Source organism: Arvicola amphibius, chromosome 5 (assembly GCF_903992535.2).
Source record: "Arvicola amphibius chromosome 5, mArvAmp1.2, whole genome shotgun sequence".
Classification (NCBI taxonomy): Eukaryota; Metazoa; Chordata; class Mammalia; order Rodentia; family Cricetidae; genus Arvicola; species Arvicola amphibius.
Window position 1 is genome coordinate 93,286,945 of NC_052051.1, and position 16,797 is coordinate 93,303,741.

Here is a 16,797-nt window from a genome sequence, read left to right on the forward strand (position 1 = left end):
TCCTCAATTTTTCTAAAATGGGGCCTCTCATTAAAACAGGCACACACTGATTGGCTGTCCCAGTGAGCTTCAGAGATCTGGTCTCCACCTCCTTCCACTAACTTCCCCAGCACTTCCAGGACTGGCTTTCTATGCTGGGATTGCAAATGTGGGTCACCACCCCTATGCATAATTGCATCTTCACTTTTGGTATGACTGAATTTCTTATGTGTCTGCATTGTGTCCATTCCACACACACCAGGTCTGTGGAAGCACTCTTGCCCTGGAGATGCGGTGCAGAGACCTCTCATGAATCTGCGTTGTGTCCATTTCCCACACACCAGTGACTACACGTCTGTGGAAGCACTCTTGCCTGGAGATGCGGTGCAGAGACCTCTTAGGATCACAATTGTCACCTTCACACTAAAGGAGGGGTGATGCATATGCTTCAAGCTTACCCAGAAGCAATCAACAGTTAAACCTGCAACATGCGAAGAAATGTAAGTAACTATGCACAATTAATAGCCTGGAAAACCAAGAGATGCGCTTGGAACTGTGGCTTAGAAATAATTCCTGATGTAAAAATTAAATTAATTTAGCTGTAAAATTAAAGGTGGTCTTTCCCGTTCACAGCAACTCTAAATAAATGCAGATTGAGCTAATGTTGGATATTAACATAACTTAGCTTTCAACTCTGTTCATCCATTGGAAACAACTCTCGGGCTTCTGAACACAGCTCCACAAAGGGAAGATAATTCATAGTTGTTCTAAGTATTCTGTGTTCAGGCCCATGAATGAGGTAGAATATTAAGACCATGTCAGAGTTCAAATGCTTAGTCTACCTCAGCTAGTTTTAACTAGAAGTTGCCCTGCATGGTGACAACTCCAAGGGTCCATGAACACAGGGGGGAACACAGGTTCCAGTCAATTTTTTCAAAAGCAATCACTAATTGTCCACAAGAAATACCAGTGAAGAACAGCTCTGAGAGCACTAACCAGGCTCTGAAGTCACTGCTGGGGAAGGGCTTCCCTGAGGGCAGGCAAAAAGCAAAGGCACAAAGCACAGCTCAGATGTCTATTTGACCACATTGCCCAATTTGTTGTCTGGTTACTGGACTTTTTGTTGTTGAGTGGCAGGAGCTCTTTATGTATTAGGGATACTAATCCAACCAGAATCTAAAGCAACCAAATTAGCAGAAGCAGAAAGTACAAGGGTACCTGATAGGGACAGGAGGAAGTGAAAGTGGGGAAGGTCAGTGTCTTACGGATGGAGAGGTTCTGTTTCAGAACATGGAAAAGTTTAGCGATCTGTTTTACAATGTAACTCTCTGTAACGCCACTGAGCAGCACACTGAGAGCTCATAAACGTCACAGCACGTGTTCTGCTGCAATTTTTTAAATGAGTAAAAGTAAGCGTATTGAGAGAGAAAAATAAACTGGGAATTAAAAAAAATGATACTCCTAAGGCCAGTGTTGTAACAGCCCCAAAGTTCATCACCATTAGGAACAACCTCCAGACAGAGCAGAGGCGAGCAGTGCAAACAGCACTCAAAGTCGTGGTCTCCCTGTTTATTGCTTGAAAAGAAAGTTTCTTTGTTCTTACTGTATATTTTACTTTTATTTAATTTTTTGTTAATTTATAGAAACTGTTTGAAGGCAAACTAAACAATTATGGAGTCACTTGATTTTTATTTTGCCCTAGTTTGGTTAAAATAATTGCTAACATAATATTTGGAGCTAATTTTTAAACCTCAATATACTTACTCCGATAAAATAAAGAATACCTTAGTCTTGTTTCTTCCAAAGCGCTTCACAAGTTGCCTGCTCCAGCTTTTTTTGACAGGCATGTCCTGAGAGCTACTGGGTCTCAGGTATTCCCATTGACAACTTTACACAAACACCCTGCTGAAGTCCCTCAAAGCACATCCTGTACTTAAGAGCACTCTGCTGCACTGCCCCTGAACATAGGAGCAAGGAAACACACCTCCGCTCAAGTTAGCGAAATTCTGAAGACTTTGCAAGCTTTGTTTTGAGATAACCTATTGACTTGTCCTTCAGGAAAGACCCTAGAGACAGAGGGAACCGCGAGAAGAGCAAAGGTGCCTTCGGAAAGGACAAGGCAAGGACTCCTGTCGCCAGGGAGCCTGAAGTCACTTAAGTCACGGGACGCACCTGGGGCGGGCGGACAGGGGGCTCAGGCTGAGCCTGAGCCCTGCTAAAGGGAGGGAGATAAAAGGCGGGAGGCGGAGCTGCGGGGTGGCGGGGGCGGGGGCGGGGGCGGGGGCGGGGGCGCGGCTGGCGGCGGCGGGAGCAGGCGGGCTCGTAGGTGGCGCCGCAGCCCCAGCCCTCCCGGCTCAGCGATCTGTGGTGCCCACGCTGCCCTGCTCCCCTGGTGCTCCGTTCCCGCACCGCACCAAGCGGCCCCCCGCGAGGAGACGTCCCGGAGAGTTTGCCCGGGAGCGCCGGCAAGTTTCTTCCTCAGCCCGCTCTCCGGGAGCGGAACCTGCAAGTCGCCAGGGACGGATGCCGAGGTAACCGCACTGGGGTTAGGGGATGCGCGGTACCCGGGTTCCGAGCCCCTCTGGGCACTGCGGTGGGTGCGGCGTTGGGTGGGCGAGACTTGCATGGCACCTTTGTGGCTTCATCATTCCAGGGGCAGAAGGTGGTATCTTGGGGCACTGCAGACCACTTCAATCCACTTTGTTGGACCTGCAAGGGGAGGGAATGAAGATCGCTGCATGCACTCTGGGGTAACTTAGTAGCTACCTGGAATGGATCCTGCTCACCACCCCAGCCCCGGCGCCCTCGGAGAGGTACCATGAACTCCAGGGTTCTGGAGACACACCCTCGTGGGGACAGGACACCCAAGCGAAGAGTGTCGAGTTTCCTAGCACCGGTCCGTCCAGTCCTCTGGCTTGTTTTGGTTCTAAATTGAGCGTCCCTGCCCTGGTGCCTCCTTTGCCCTGGCCCCAAACTCCAGCAACTCTGCAGAGACTGCCAGCCAGGTGGGAAGGAAGTTCCTAGCCCAGGCTGGATGGTGGCTGAGCAGAGGGCTGGAGAGGGCCAAGTGAGCCTCAGGTGTGAAGCAGGTGAGGGGGGAAGGGGGCTTCTTTCACACCATTTCCCACCGCTCTTCTGCTAGGTTTGAATATCCTGCCCGCCAGCATGTTTCTCGAGAAGGGCTAAAAAGTAGCTATGTTTGATGCCTGTCAGGGATTATTTCCAACTAAGTTCCCATGTGTGGAGTCTACAGCTGCCGCTCCTCTTCCTTGGATCGTGTAGTCAGCTGGCCCCCAAGCCCCCCATGGGCAAATTGTGCTTGAAGCAGTCCGAAGGTTTGGAAAGGAAAGGAGGGGAAAGGAAGAGTGTGTTTCTGTAAGCAACCCACCCCGTAGGATTAAGGGGTGCAAACCAAAACACTGTGGGTGTTTAGTAGGAAACTCCCCCTTTTGATCGGGTTTTGTTCTTTGGATTTTTGTTTATTTTTCTGCTTTTCCTTTCTAGTAATTAAGGTAGAGTGATTAGATTAATCAGTATCTATTTTTCTTCTTTAACCCTTAACATTACATTGTTCTAGATCTTTGCAATTTTATCTTTACTAGTCCTCTTCCTTCTGGCTTAAAAAGCATGGACTTGTAGACTCAGCAAAACACAGTGTGACCATATTTAATATCTGTCTGTCTCCCTGATTCAATGGCCCTGCCACCTGCCGCTTCCCCAGTGTAATCATAACACCATATGCCTGTCTATCAAATCGAGGATAAGAAGAATATCATTGTTTTCTATGGTCAAAAGTACCCAACTATTGGATTTTACTATTGCTTCTTAGATAAAGTGCTCCAGTCAAGATGAATCGATTTAAGACAGGACAAATTTCTAATTCTACCCAAAGCTTGAAAATTGTTATTTTCAAACACAATACCTGAACACTTGGACGTGCTTAGTAATTGAGGGAAAATTAAACTATCATTAAATGGGAAACATTTTGACTGAATACAGTCAATAAGAAATGACACCTATCAAACACCTAGAAAAAATGAGAAAAAATTTTTTCTTGTTTCCTTTGTTTTTATCATCTTCATGGGGTGGTAGCCTCCTTCAGATACGAGTACCTTGCATATGGATTTGGTATTTACTAACTAAACATCACATTGTGTGATAGAGGGGCTTGGTGATAGTCCAAAAACGAGTCGTTTAAATCATCCCCAACCATCTGCTCTCTCCCACTCCCTTATAGTGCAATATTTGGTTCTCACGAGTATTCAGGCATGCTTACTCATTGCACACCTCTGCCTGAGCATCCCTGCAAAGCTGAAACTGGTGTCAAGTTTGACCCAAGCTGTCAGGCTTCTACTTTTCTCCCATAAACCTTTGGTTTCAACCAAGGAAGAAATCAAAAGTCTTGAATCATCTGGGAAAAGTAGCATATATTCCAGGAGAATCTAACTCCTTGCACTCCCCATTTTTTTGCTACTAGAGAAAAGCTGGACATTAACGCAGCTACAATATCCTTCTGGTGGTATTATTTGCTTTGTAGTTACAATGGGCATCATTTGGTGATCTGAAGACATATGTGAAACATGTCTTGATCTCTAAGAGTGATTGTGGTTGCCTCCTGGGTGTGCCATCTTCCTGGAGAAAAAAATTACAAAACAGAAAACTAATGTAATATTCCAGGCATTTAACTAAATAGGCATAAGGAAAAAGGAATGGCTCACTGGGGTTAAGGAGCTTGCTGCCTAGCTTGATGACCTGACGTCATTTACCAGAACCAACATACAGAGGACAACAGACTTCGTCTAGCCATCCTCTGACCTTCCCTTTGTGCATTTACAACACACACGCATACTTATTCTTCTACTGATGTGATAAAACACCATGACCAAAGCAAATTATAAAAGCAAGTGCTATGTGAGCTTATGGTTTAAGAGGGTTAATGTCCATGATGGTTGAGCAAAGGGCTGGCAGTAAGAACAACTGAGAGCTCACACCTTAATCCAGAACCAGGAATCAGAGTGCTTACTGGGAATGGCTCCGGTCTTTTGAAACCTCAAAGCTCATCCTGGGTGACACACCTTCTCTAAAAAGTCTATACATCCTGATCCTTCCCAAACAGTTCCCCTAACACACACAGACACAGACACACAGACACATACACACATCTTAGTTATACTTAAATTATGCATAGCACTTCTCCCACAAATATTAGCATGCATGAATAACATAGGTTTGTTAACCAAAGATGGTTTATGGATATAGTAGTTGACATTTTTGTATTTGTTGTAAGTCAGCATGCCTGAAATTGACAAATAAACCAACAATTTCTATTTTGTGTGTGTTATCATTTGAGAGAGATTGAGGTTTTTAATCCTCCCTCATCCAATTCCCCATTTGGAGCAATTTTTCTCTAACCCAGATAATGAAAAGAGTTTTGTATATATGTATGTGCTCCTTGTGTGAGTGTTTGTGCATGCATACCTATGCATATGGAGGCTAGGAAACAATCTTGGAGCTTCTTCCTCCTGAGGTTTCATCTACTGTGTCTTTTGAGACTAGGTCTCTCATTGATTCAAGCTCTCTGTTAGGCTGGGCTGACCTGCCAGTGAGCCCCTTATCTGTCTGTTTACACCCTCTGGCGCTGAGATTATAGGGTTGCACCACTGTGGACTACGTTTTGCACAGAATGAAATTTTACTGTAAGTCATCTCATCAGCCCCATGTTTATTTATAAGTGACTAGAAAATAAAAATTGCCGAATCAAAGCTGTATGGTGTGTGTGTGTGTGTGTGTGTGTGTGTGTGTGTGTGTGTGTGTGTGTATACATGCTCATACACTTCAGACACGTCAGTAGTTGCCCTATCCCTCCAAACCTTTGGATTATTTATCACTCAAAATTAAGTCCTCAGGACAGATAGAATGTTAGGTATATTGCTTTACATCACATTTGGGTGCAGTACTCCAAACTGATTTTCATGGCTTTTAGGAAAAAGGTAATGGTGATTTTGTCAGATTACAAATATTTGATGCCTAAGCAGTAATGAAAACCCGGGACAGGGCTTCTTGTAGCCCTATGGACTATGCTTACTTTGAAGATCTGAGGATTTTAGCTTAGAAGGAATACTGCACTGAAGAGAATAAACCCAAACTATAGATAATTCTGAACATAAAGTTGCCCTTAAAATATGGTCTAATTTAAATCTTTGTTTCTAACACAAGAATGTGTTACCTCTTCTTTTTGGTGTACTAAAAATGAATTATTGAGGGAAACTGTTTTACCATGGATAGTAGGTACTCTGAATTATTCATTGTAATGAGGGGAATACAGGAAAAGATAATCTAAAATCATGGTTACTTAAAAAGTCATTTGTGTTTGTCTTTAGAATATGTTACGTGTTTAGCTTGAAAAAGATTTCCATTGTTATTGTGGGCAAGTTGCCTTTCTAATTTTGTTTTTGTTTAGGTTAATTTTTAAAATGAGCTTACATGCCTCAAACACCAAAACCGGTTTCTAAGGAGGTGGGGTAGGTGGGCACCTTGCCCAGAAATAAGCTGGATGACAGAAATAAGCAAATCTGGTACAATAACTTTCCAGTGAATTATGTATAATTCACAAGATAATCAAGATTGTATTGTATGTCATTTAATGGACACATTAAGTATTGGATATATTCCTGGAAAAATGAGAGGTTATTTTTGTGGTTATTGTTGGTGTTTGGGATGTGTGTGTGTGTGTGTGTGTGTGTGTGTGTGTGTGTGTGTGTGTGTGTGTGTGTGTTAGATTTGTGTGTGCATAAGAGGCCAAAGCTAGCCTCTATTGCTTTTTACCTTACTTTCTGAGTTAATAATTGAATCTGCAGCCCACTGACTGGCTCTGTTACCTGGTCAGTGGTCTCCAGGAACTCACCTCCCTGTCTCACCTCCCAAAGCTGGGATTGTAGGCAGGAACTTCCACTCCCAGGTTTTTACTCCCAGCACTCAATGCTTGAACCCAGCTCCTCAGCCACCTAGCCATCTCCCTAGCTCCAGGTAAGAGTGGTTTAGTCACAACTTGAGAACTTTATTCTCACTTAACATCTAAGTGTTAGTAATATGCTTGAGTGTTTATGGAAACTAAATAGAAACAGATTTATTTATAGGCCTTATAAAGTGGAATTTTCTAGTGTTTCCAAAAGCCCACACCTGTGTCTGGTGTTGAGTGACATCCCCAAGCCTGGTGGAGGAATTTGCAAAAGCAACAGCAGCAAGAAGCCATCTGAATAAGGGAGTTTGCATGTTTGATCTCTGTGCCTGTGTTCCAAATCAAAACTACATTTCGTCAACGGGCTGCTTTCAAGTGTCCACTGTTATGTGGACCCAGTTAGATAAAATAGTTGAAGTTCAGCAAGGCTGCCAATTTAACAGATTTCTATTGTGTTATTCAAAAGCTCTAGGGCAAAATTGGTTGTGGATGAAATAGTTTCTTGAACAAGAAGCTGATTCGCACACAGCAGTTGCAGTTAAATGCCTTGTTTATAGTCAGTGTTTAGTTGTATGTAGACTGTAGAGTCACTGACCCTGTGGACTCAAAAGGATCAGGAAACTGCTGTGTCAAAGGTTGGAAATGCCAAAGCTATATGATTGGAAAAGCAGATACGATCATTTTTATTGCAAGAATTCACAGCCAAATTGTCACTTTTATAGACGTGGAGAGAATGGCAATCGAGAAGGATGTAGCCTTCAGAATGGAGGCTATGTCCTCAGAATAAATATACTTTCTGTTAAATGTGGGGGATACATTTTGGTTTTTATAAGGCATGGTATTATTTTTTTAAAAAAACTAGACTAGAATGAGTATTTTAAAGGAAATATTGTGGTTGGAAATATAAAAATGGAAACTTATGGGATATATTTTACAATAAATTTATTAAGGGAATCAATTTCTCCTGGTCCATCACAAGGTGTTAGAATGTAAATTATACATTTTTCACAGAGCTGAAAAGTCCTTAGAAATAATTTATTCTAATTTAATAGTTAAGGAAATGATGATGGTGTCCCAGAGGGATCGAGGTGAGTGGATGAAGGCCACACCAGTAGTGAGTAGCTGAGGAGAAACTAGACAGTTACTCTGGCTCACTCTGGCCAGGCACTGCATAGCAAGCCACAAAGTTATGGACGGGTGTTAACACTCTGGCTGGGACAGGATCACTGGGCTGCAGTAGGTAGGAAGTAAAATGGTGCAGAGCTGTAGATGAATACAGAGGTCTGATTGGCTGTCTCACGTCAAACCCTAAGCAATCAACTGCATTGGACTTGGTCCTCAGTCCTTAGTCTCGACCTTCTTTTAAACGCAAATATTTTATGTTACTTTATTAGTATTCTGAAATGTAATTTTTACTAATACAGTTAGTGAAGGTATCAATAATGAAAAGGAATCGAAGACAAAGGGGGTCTGTGATTTGCATTTCTCTGTGTTGCTTAGGGATGAGTTTGCTCGGACACAGATTGGAGCCAGAATCATGTGCATGCATGTGTGCTATTGTAGATACACACATAACAAATTTGAATTTAAGATAAATAACAATATTAGAATAAATGGAGTGTAGGAAAGCCAGGAAGGTGAGACAATGAGGAAAGACGGAAATAAAAGTAGATTAACCACGGCAGAGTTACCTGTATGGCGCAAGAAGAAGGAAATAGTTTTTATTGTCATATAAGGAATATTTGCCAAGTCAAATACAGAGAGTTGAGGCAGAGAAAATCTGGAGGTGTTTTGCAAAGAAGAAAGTGAGCGCTCTTAACCCATTGTCTCCATAAAGAGCATTTTACTGTGTAACTCTGCTTCAAGGGCTTCCCCACTCCCTCCATGGGGCTGGTGACAAATGAGACTTCGCTGCAGTGGAAACGATTTTGTAAGAGCTTTCGTTCTGTTATTCCATTTTATTTCTATTATGTTGTACTGTTTCTGCTCCGGAGTCAGGAGACTGAGTACCAGAATGGCTACGTACCCCTGCAACCCTTCTGTAAGTTACTAGGCTTTGGTTGAAATTCTTAACAAATTTGTAAGTATGATGGCCACCATTCTATGATTTGATATTCAAAAGTCCAGTTTAGAGAAACAGTGCAATTGTATGAAATATTTGGAACATTTAATTCTGTGGGCCCCCATGACCTCCTACTGAGAGGCAGAAGCCACTGCCCAACTGACTCACACTGTGACTCCTTCCTAAGATTATCCCAAGGGGAGACACTGGCCCTGTCATAGAGCTAGGGAAACAGGGTCTTCCTGTAGGCTGAGGTATTTCCCATGCTGCTCCTGTCTGTTCACACTTTTTCTAAGTAGGACCAACCCACTTACCTACTGGTGTCCTGTCCTCAGTGTCCCAGAGCCATGGATTACATTGTCCTCTGACTCAGATTTGTGTTCTGCTTTGCTTCTATTGTTGTCACATTTGTAAAAGGTCTCTGGCACTTACTTCTCTTAGGAATCTATTTATTTGTATTTAACTTTGAGTGGTGACTACTAGTGTATAAATGGATTAATATATTAATTCTCTTAATCATTAGCTTTGTTTAAATGCATGTCTCTAGAAAGCATTTAAGATTTCCATATATATTAAATATATATTTAATATGAACTATATGTATATACATTTATACACATGTATTTTGTGTATGCGTGTTCATATTATATTTGTATACATGTAGATATAATTTTAGACAGTAGAAACAGGAAAAGAAATGTTATTAAAGTTGAATTTTTTAATGTTCTTGAAATATGCTTATGCAAACAAGAAATTGCACTAGTCCAATAATAGAAGTCACACATAATATATAATGCTTTGAAGAATGCTTATAGCAGAGGCCAAAATCTACTGCCAAATGAAGTAAACTATTGAATTAGACTGTAGTTATACTGCTTGGAATAATGTGTCCTTGCTAGAATATAGGATTTGAGAGATGGTAGAATTTCATTGTCTGCCTTAGGTATTTAATCTTTGTAATGTTTACAGCCTAAAAGCATACCAACTTATCGTATCTTGGCAAAAAATGTAGTATTAACAAAGATGTGAGACAGCTTTGAAGTGTGTATGTGTGTGTGTGTGTGCAGATATACATGTAATACAGTTTTGTAAGATCACAGATAAAAGCAAAGAATACAATTTATATGTTCTTACATCTAATATTCTTTCTTTATGGGCATATATGCCTACTTGTGAGAATGAGGACTTAATATGGAATTTCAGTATTAGAGGTAAGCAAGCAACGTTAGTTAAATGACCATACTATAAGATATTTGTTTTCATAGATATTTCCCAGTATGATGTGTCTTTCGGAACACTGTGTATCTCACTCTTTAAGGCAGAAGCACTTGGTGGAGGTCATGGTGTGTTTTTCTATGTATGTAGGTAACCAGTTACTCTGACAGAGCCCTAAATTCTCTATACTATGCTCTCCATGGTTCCCCCATCTGAGAGGTAGTTTTTCCTGTGAAAGATATGCAACCATGGTAAAGAACGCAGTTTGCCCTGTGACTGTTTTGCTGTGTTTAGTTCATTGGTACTGGAAGCCTGGTTCACTGTCAGTTGAATGGCCCAAATTCAACCTCTGAGCCCTGATGTTACTCTACTTTTGTTACAGTTTCTGATGTGGGTACAGCAGTGTGCGGAGTTGAAGAAAGGTGAAGTTGCATTGTGGGATTGCGGGGTGCTAAGTGGAAGAGGCCCTTCTATCATTCCATGAAGAACTATAGAGGCAGTGACATTTATTGGAGTATCTTCTATTTCTTGTTCTGTTCCTTTATTCATGGAAAGAATAAAGGCAAAGATTATGAAAGTCATTACTCCCTCTCCTCTCCTCTTAATTTTATGATTCAAGAGAACAACCTTTGTCAAAATTGAAAAGGTTTTTGCACCCTGATAAACCTCTGCACCGATACAATAATCCAAATCAGACCAAATCAAACATAATTAGAAAAAGTCCAGATTTGATGGATACCAATGCACTCAGATGGATCTCTAGCCCCCACCCCCCCAGGGAGGAGACAGGGAAGGAATACTCAGAAAATCATATGTTTATTCTCTGGAATACTGTTTAAATACCCTGTGGGAGTGGTTGTGAGCATCTCTGGGGGAAAGATATGGAATGAGACAATCCCAGGGGAGGGAGCTTGGGATGGAACTTCCACCTGAACCTGAACATTCCAGACTCTTTGGATATATGGATGCCAGGGGATGTGGTGTGGTCATAACCCAAACATTCCACACTTTTTGAATAGATGGATGCCAGCAGCTGGGGTGACACTTCCAACCAAACAAGAATGAACAAACCCAAGGCAACCCACCACTCCATCCACATAAGCTCTGTTTACCATAGAAATGTGGTGTTACTCTTAGCTGAATTCTAAAGAACATAAATTAAGCAAATGAAAAAGCCTGTCCTGCACAGTGAGGACATCTCCAAATCTTCTGCTGATGTGAAGTGAGACAACACTGTCCATCCAAGAATGTGACACTTACTTCCCAATAGTTTTACAGGAAGTCCCAAAGTCCACTTAGCCCAGGACTTATTTCTGTCATTTTTCTTCCTTCATCTTGACTCCACAAGGAATTAAAGTGGTATCATCTTATTTTAAGTAAACATCATCTATGAATTCTTAGAAAAAATGATCTTCATGCCTTAAAAGTTAAATTCAAAATAAAAATAAAGGTAGTAAATTTTAGAAACATTTCTAAATAGATTTGAGTTTGGGTTTTCCTACAGAATTCTTTAAATATGAACTCAAAATGTAGGCAATTTATTTCTTCAAAGATCAACTTATTAAACACTAAAATTAAAACTTATGGTCTAGGAAGATGGCTCAGAAATTAAAAGCTCTCTCAGAGGACCTGGGTTTGATTTCCAGTGCCCATATGGCACCAGACACAAATCTGGAATGCAGAAATACATGTAGGCAAAATACTCCTAAAATAAAATTAAAAAATAATAAAACTCACCTCTTAGGACTGTTTTTGGACTAAAACTGCACCACCTATGCCCTGTTATATTGTTCCTTATGCCATATGCACTTTTCTTTCCATCTATAAACTTTTCTTCTTGGGGATTACTGTTTTGAGACCAGCTCTGCAAGGCTGGAGTCAGCTGAATGAACTGCTGGGGTTTCTCCTGCTCCATGTACCCGGAGCTCAAGATGCACAATCATTAAATAGTTAAGTAGCCATCTGTACTTACATTATACTTCATAACTTGAGCCTACAAATATATCACTTGATGAAAGTCTGGCAGAGTTAATTTTTGACATTGATTATTGGAAAATTACAGCAACATTCAAAAAAGAAATGAGCTTGGACATCAATTAGCTCCTGAGGACCAAAGATCATCAATTTAGAAATGCAGAAATTGGGCTTTTTTGGAAGGTTCCCCACACATAGATATTAAGTACTGATCAATAAGAATTTCATGAATTATCAGTGTGTATTTAATATATAATACTCTGGAAACCAAACGCATAGCTCAGAACACCTCTATAAGTTTCCCACATCAAATATGGAACATCTTCCCTCTTGCCCTCTGCATAAACCTCCAAAATTCCAAGTCAGGGTTCTAGCCTTGATAGTTTCCTTCAGCCACCATCAAGTTCATTGTGTCTTGAGAATTGCTCCCAGAGTCACTACTAGCATGCTTCTGTCACCACTGAAGGATAGCTGTCACTCCTCTCAGTCTCATAGGCTTCAGCACATTAGGCAAGGTTTCAGAAATAGTTTGACATTGTCCCACCTCTAACACAAGTAAGACAAACCTCTCCCCATTGCAAAGATAGTCATCACTCCTTTGACTGTACACATCTCTTGCATAGATCACCATTACTTTATTCATGGCGAGGACCAAAACTGTGCACCCGATTTTTTGAAGCCCAGTGAGTCCCATCTCTCCTGCAGTTCCGTCTCTTCACCAGTCACCCTCTCCCCTCAGCCCCAGCTGCCTGACTGGCTTTCACTTGTTCCAGCTCACCAGGCTCTTTCTCATGCTCATACAATCTAAACACCATGCCCAGAGTACCTGACTCATTATTGGTTACTATTTTCAATATAGCAACTCACATATCGGCTCCCCAAGTGAGTCAAATCCTCATCAAGTACATTTATATGTAAACACACGAATACATACATTTGTATGCATAAATATTCAATAGTAATGTATTCATATCCTTCAGTATCCCTTCATTAGAGTGACTTATTGGTCACTAAAGTATGGACTCATCTAATTTGTTGGTTGTTGTATTCCTAGAAAAGTAATACAGTAGAGTGCTTGCCTCAGAATTGGATGAAGTAAATGTTTGCAGAATAAATGCTGGCTGAACATTCATTTATTTATCCCTCTAAGTGGCCATTCTTGCACATAAGTTATATGCCTGAGCCAGCCAGTGTTCTGTTGCCATGAAGACACACCATGACCACCGCAACTCTTCTAAAGGCCACACCTACTCCCACAAGGCCATATTCCTAATCCCTCTCAGGTAGTGCAACTCACTGATGCATTCAAATATATGAGCCTATGGGGGCATTCTGCACACACTTACCACCTTCATAATTGAGTAAAGAAATAGACAAATGCTTGTGGTCTAAGAGGCCTTGCTCATTTCCTTTATAACCTCCCCAAACTGCGCATTCCTATCTTATTTCTCTCTTCATTCTCAATGTGTTGGGAGTCACTTGAGAAAAAAATTGCTCAAAACTGATGAGAGCACATCAAAGGGACATAAGAGCAATAATGGCCTCTCACCAGGTAAATATAGGATCTTCTGAGCATGAGAAGTATCAATGTGTATAAAGAATTATAGAACATTACTTAGGGAAAAAAATCCAGGATCCCATGAGCCTGTAGTGTGCTTGTGCACATTGCTGGAAGGCAGAGTGAGCAGTCTCCACTTTACTGAGTCATCCAACCCATCATTAAATGCTGAGTTCTGTAACTGCTACTGTAAGGATATTAACAAGCATCCCACTGCTGGGGAAATGGTTTCCTGGACAGAAGATTCCCACTATCTCAGACAGCTCCTCGACTGGCCTTTGACACACAGGAGAAAGCTCCTTCAGACAGGCATCAGTGTAACCATGTGCTCAAACCCATTATCTCCAGCGGAAGAACAATCTCCCTTCTTCAGAATACTGTCTAAACACAAAAGTTAGCCAGGATCCAACTATCACAAATACTCGGACAAACTCAAATTGATAGAAATTTGTCAGTACAACCTAGTACTTAAAAAATGTGAGTGCCGTTTTTCCAAAATGAGAAGCCCAGAGGAGACCACAGAACTAAAGAGGACCTGGTGACTATCTGTGTGCCATCCTTCGTGATCAGACTCCGGATATGAGAAAAGTTTTAATGAAGAATGTTGGGGTAATTGTGGAACATGAACCTGAGCTGTAGGACCTATAACAGTATTGTACCTATATTAAATTTGTTGAGTGACAACCATTATGGGAATGTATAGGAGAATATACCTTTGAGAGGCATTCCAAATACTGGATGTAATTGGAGGTGAAATCGTTTGGTCTCTTCCTCTTGCTTTAAAGTGAAAAGCAATCATTCTGAAAATGTGGGGAAAGGAAATAACTTAATATGGCAAAATGTTAGCTACCATTGAATCTAGGTGAGACTTGCATAGTCTTCTTCATATTATGGCTATGTTCATGTCAAAGGAAAAACCAGGGGAGATACTCTACAGTTCTCATCCAACTTTGCAAATGAGATTGTTTTTCCATAGTGTAGTGAGCTATTGTGTACAAAAGTGGTTTAGTCAATTAGTAACATTCCTGAAAGTATCTGATATCTTCATTCAACATTCCATAACAATTTCAAAACAGATGTGTAAACACTAAGAGATAGCAGGTATTTTACTGCTTGGAGGCTAGTGAGACACTGTCTCAAAAAGAAAATTTAAAAGAATAACAGGAAAATGTGGTTCCTTAAAATAATATGCTTTAGGCAATGTTTTAGCCGATATAGGAGACAATGCATGGTGACAATATCAAAAGGTATAATATTTCCCATATTCCAGTTATACTTGAGAACATTTTAGCGTGAGAAATACTGAATGGAATGAGGCTTTGGTGGGAATATGGTTTTCTTATTCATCTACTTCTTACATCTCCTTCCTAAACATGGGTGCTTATCTGTAGAACAAAGTAGACCGCAGTATAAACACCATTCACCTTTGGCCAGGGCTCTACGCTACTAAAGATCCAGAGAGGTTCACAAGGCACATTGTTAAAAGCTGGCAAAGGTGTTAATGTTTAGATTTCAGAAAAGATACTAAACCAATAACATTAGTTCATCAAAGCACTCAAACCAGAGAGGTCAGTGGGGGGTTCTTGCTGCTTTGTCAGATGACCTGAGTTCAAGCCAATAGCCAGAAAATGGAGAAGTTGAGCTGATTCCCAAAAGGTGTCCTCTGACTTCTGCATGCATGCCGTAGCACATGCTCCATTATACAGACACATACATGCCACACACAAAATAAATAAAATATAATAATTATAAAGATCAACTCTCCATTCACTCGACAAAAACTTGAGGACCAGTTCAACATCAAACTAATACATATATGTCTCTGTGTGTATGTGTGTATACCTATAAACATATATAAGTTAATTTCAAATTACATATATACATATGTGTACATATATGCATATATAAAAGAAGTAATTAATTTAATTAATTGACTTCTTGAGGAAAATGTCAATTTTAAAATAATTATGTAAACACTTCCTCTTACTGTTGAAGTTTATGCTATAGTTCTGGACTGGACTCTCTAGGAATACTCCCTGGTGCTAATGTATTATTTAGGACTCCTTCAGGTGGCATCTTCATATAACAAAAAAAAATGGAGTGATCGTCTATGACTGAAAACATTCATCATCAACTGTACACAACTTACATCTTAGTATGCAAAATAGTAAACCAATTATAAGACTATTAAGAGCTATTTTGTGCCAGATTTTATAGCATAGTTCATAAATTACTATAATAGTAGCAAAGAGAAAAGGGTTCTGAGAGATGTGTGAGAACGGTTCCCTTGATATGCATAACCCATACATACTGTTTTAAATTTCACTATAGTAAGATCTTCATACTAAAAATTTATAGCTTATCTTCAGTCTTTATGACCTCAAATATCAGTGATCAGTCTAATGTTGATATTGTTCTGATAATGGGAAAAGAGCAACAAATTGTTATAAGGTAGGATCCTGTTTTCATGGAGTCTTGATCATCAAACAAAAGTAATGGTAGCTTTGTTCTCCTGCCCCCTTTTCTCCTCCCTCCACTCATATTTATATCTGTAGTAAAATAAATGATACCCATAGTGCTACTGAGAGAATTCTAAGACTTAAGAGAACTGGGTGAAATTGAATTTAGTGGTCATATTAAACTGTTAATATTTTATTTCATTTTTCTAAAGTTTCAAGACCATGAATAAGTTAAAAGTTGTATGAATTTATAGTTATAGGAAGGCAGACTTCCATATAGAATTTGCTATTAAAAGAAAACAGCTCTGAAAACAATTTGTGTAGGTAATTATTAGCTAGAAGCTATTTGTACTCTAAATTATTGCATATACACATATGATAATAAGACTTTGCACAAATGGAAACTTTTGATAATAAATCCATGTAAATGATCATGCCTGGGGAAATAATTCTAGATGTTATAAGTGTATTTGAATTGCCTGCAAACAGAATGCAGGCTTCTAGACCAAGTACGTGACTATATTTCATTCATGATATTTAATAGGTCATTGTACCTAAAGTCTCCAAAAGGATGAATAAAACAAGCAGTGGA

At 40.3% G+C, this 16,797-nt stretch overlaps 1 protein-coding gene across 2 annotated transcripts in view; it reads left to right on the plus strand.

Annotated features, from left to right (window-relative positions):
• Nucleotides 1-2,304: 2,304 nt before the first annotated feature.
• Nucleotides 2,305-16,797, plus strand: part of Chst9 (carbohydrate sulfotransferase 9) — a 255,132-nt gene continuing 240,639 nt past the window's right edge. The window contains exons 1-2 of one of the 2 annotated variants that reach the window (XM_038331644.1): nucleotides 2,305-2,510; nucleotides 2,633-3,068. The gene's annotated coding sequence lies outside the window, so the exon portion shown is untranslated. The remainder of the gene's footprint in view (nucleotides 2,511-2,632; nucleotides 3,069-16,797) is intronic. The other variant, XM_038331643.1, reaches the window with a different exon arrangement.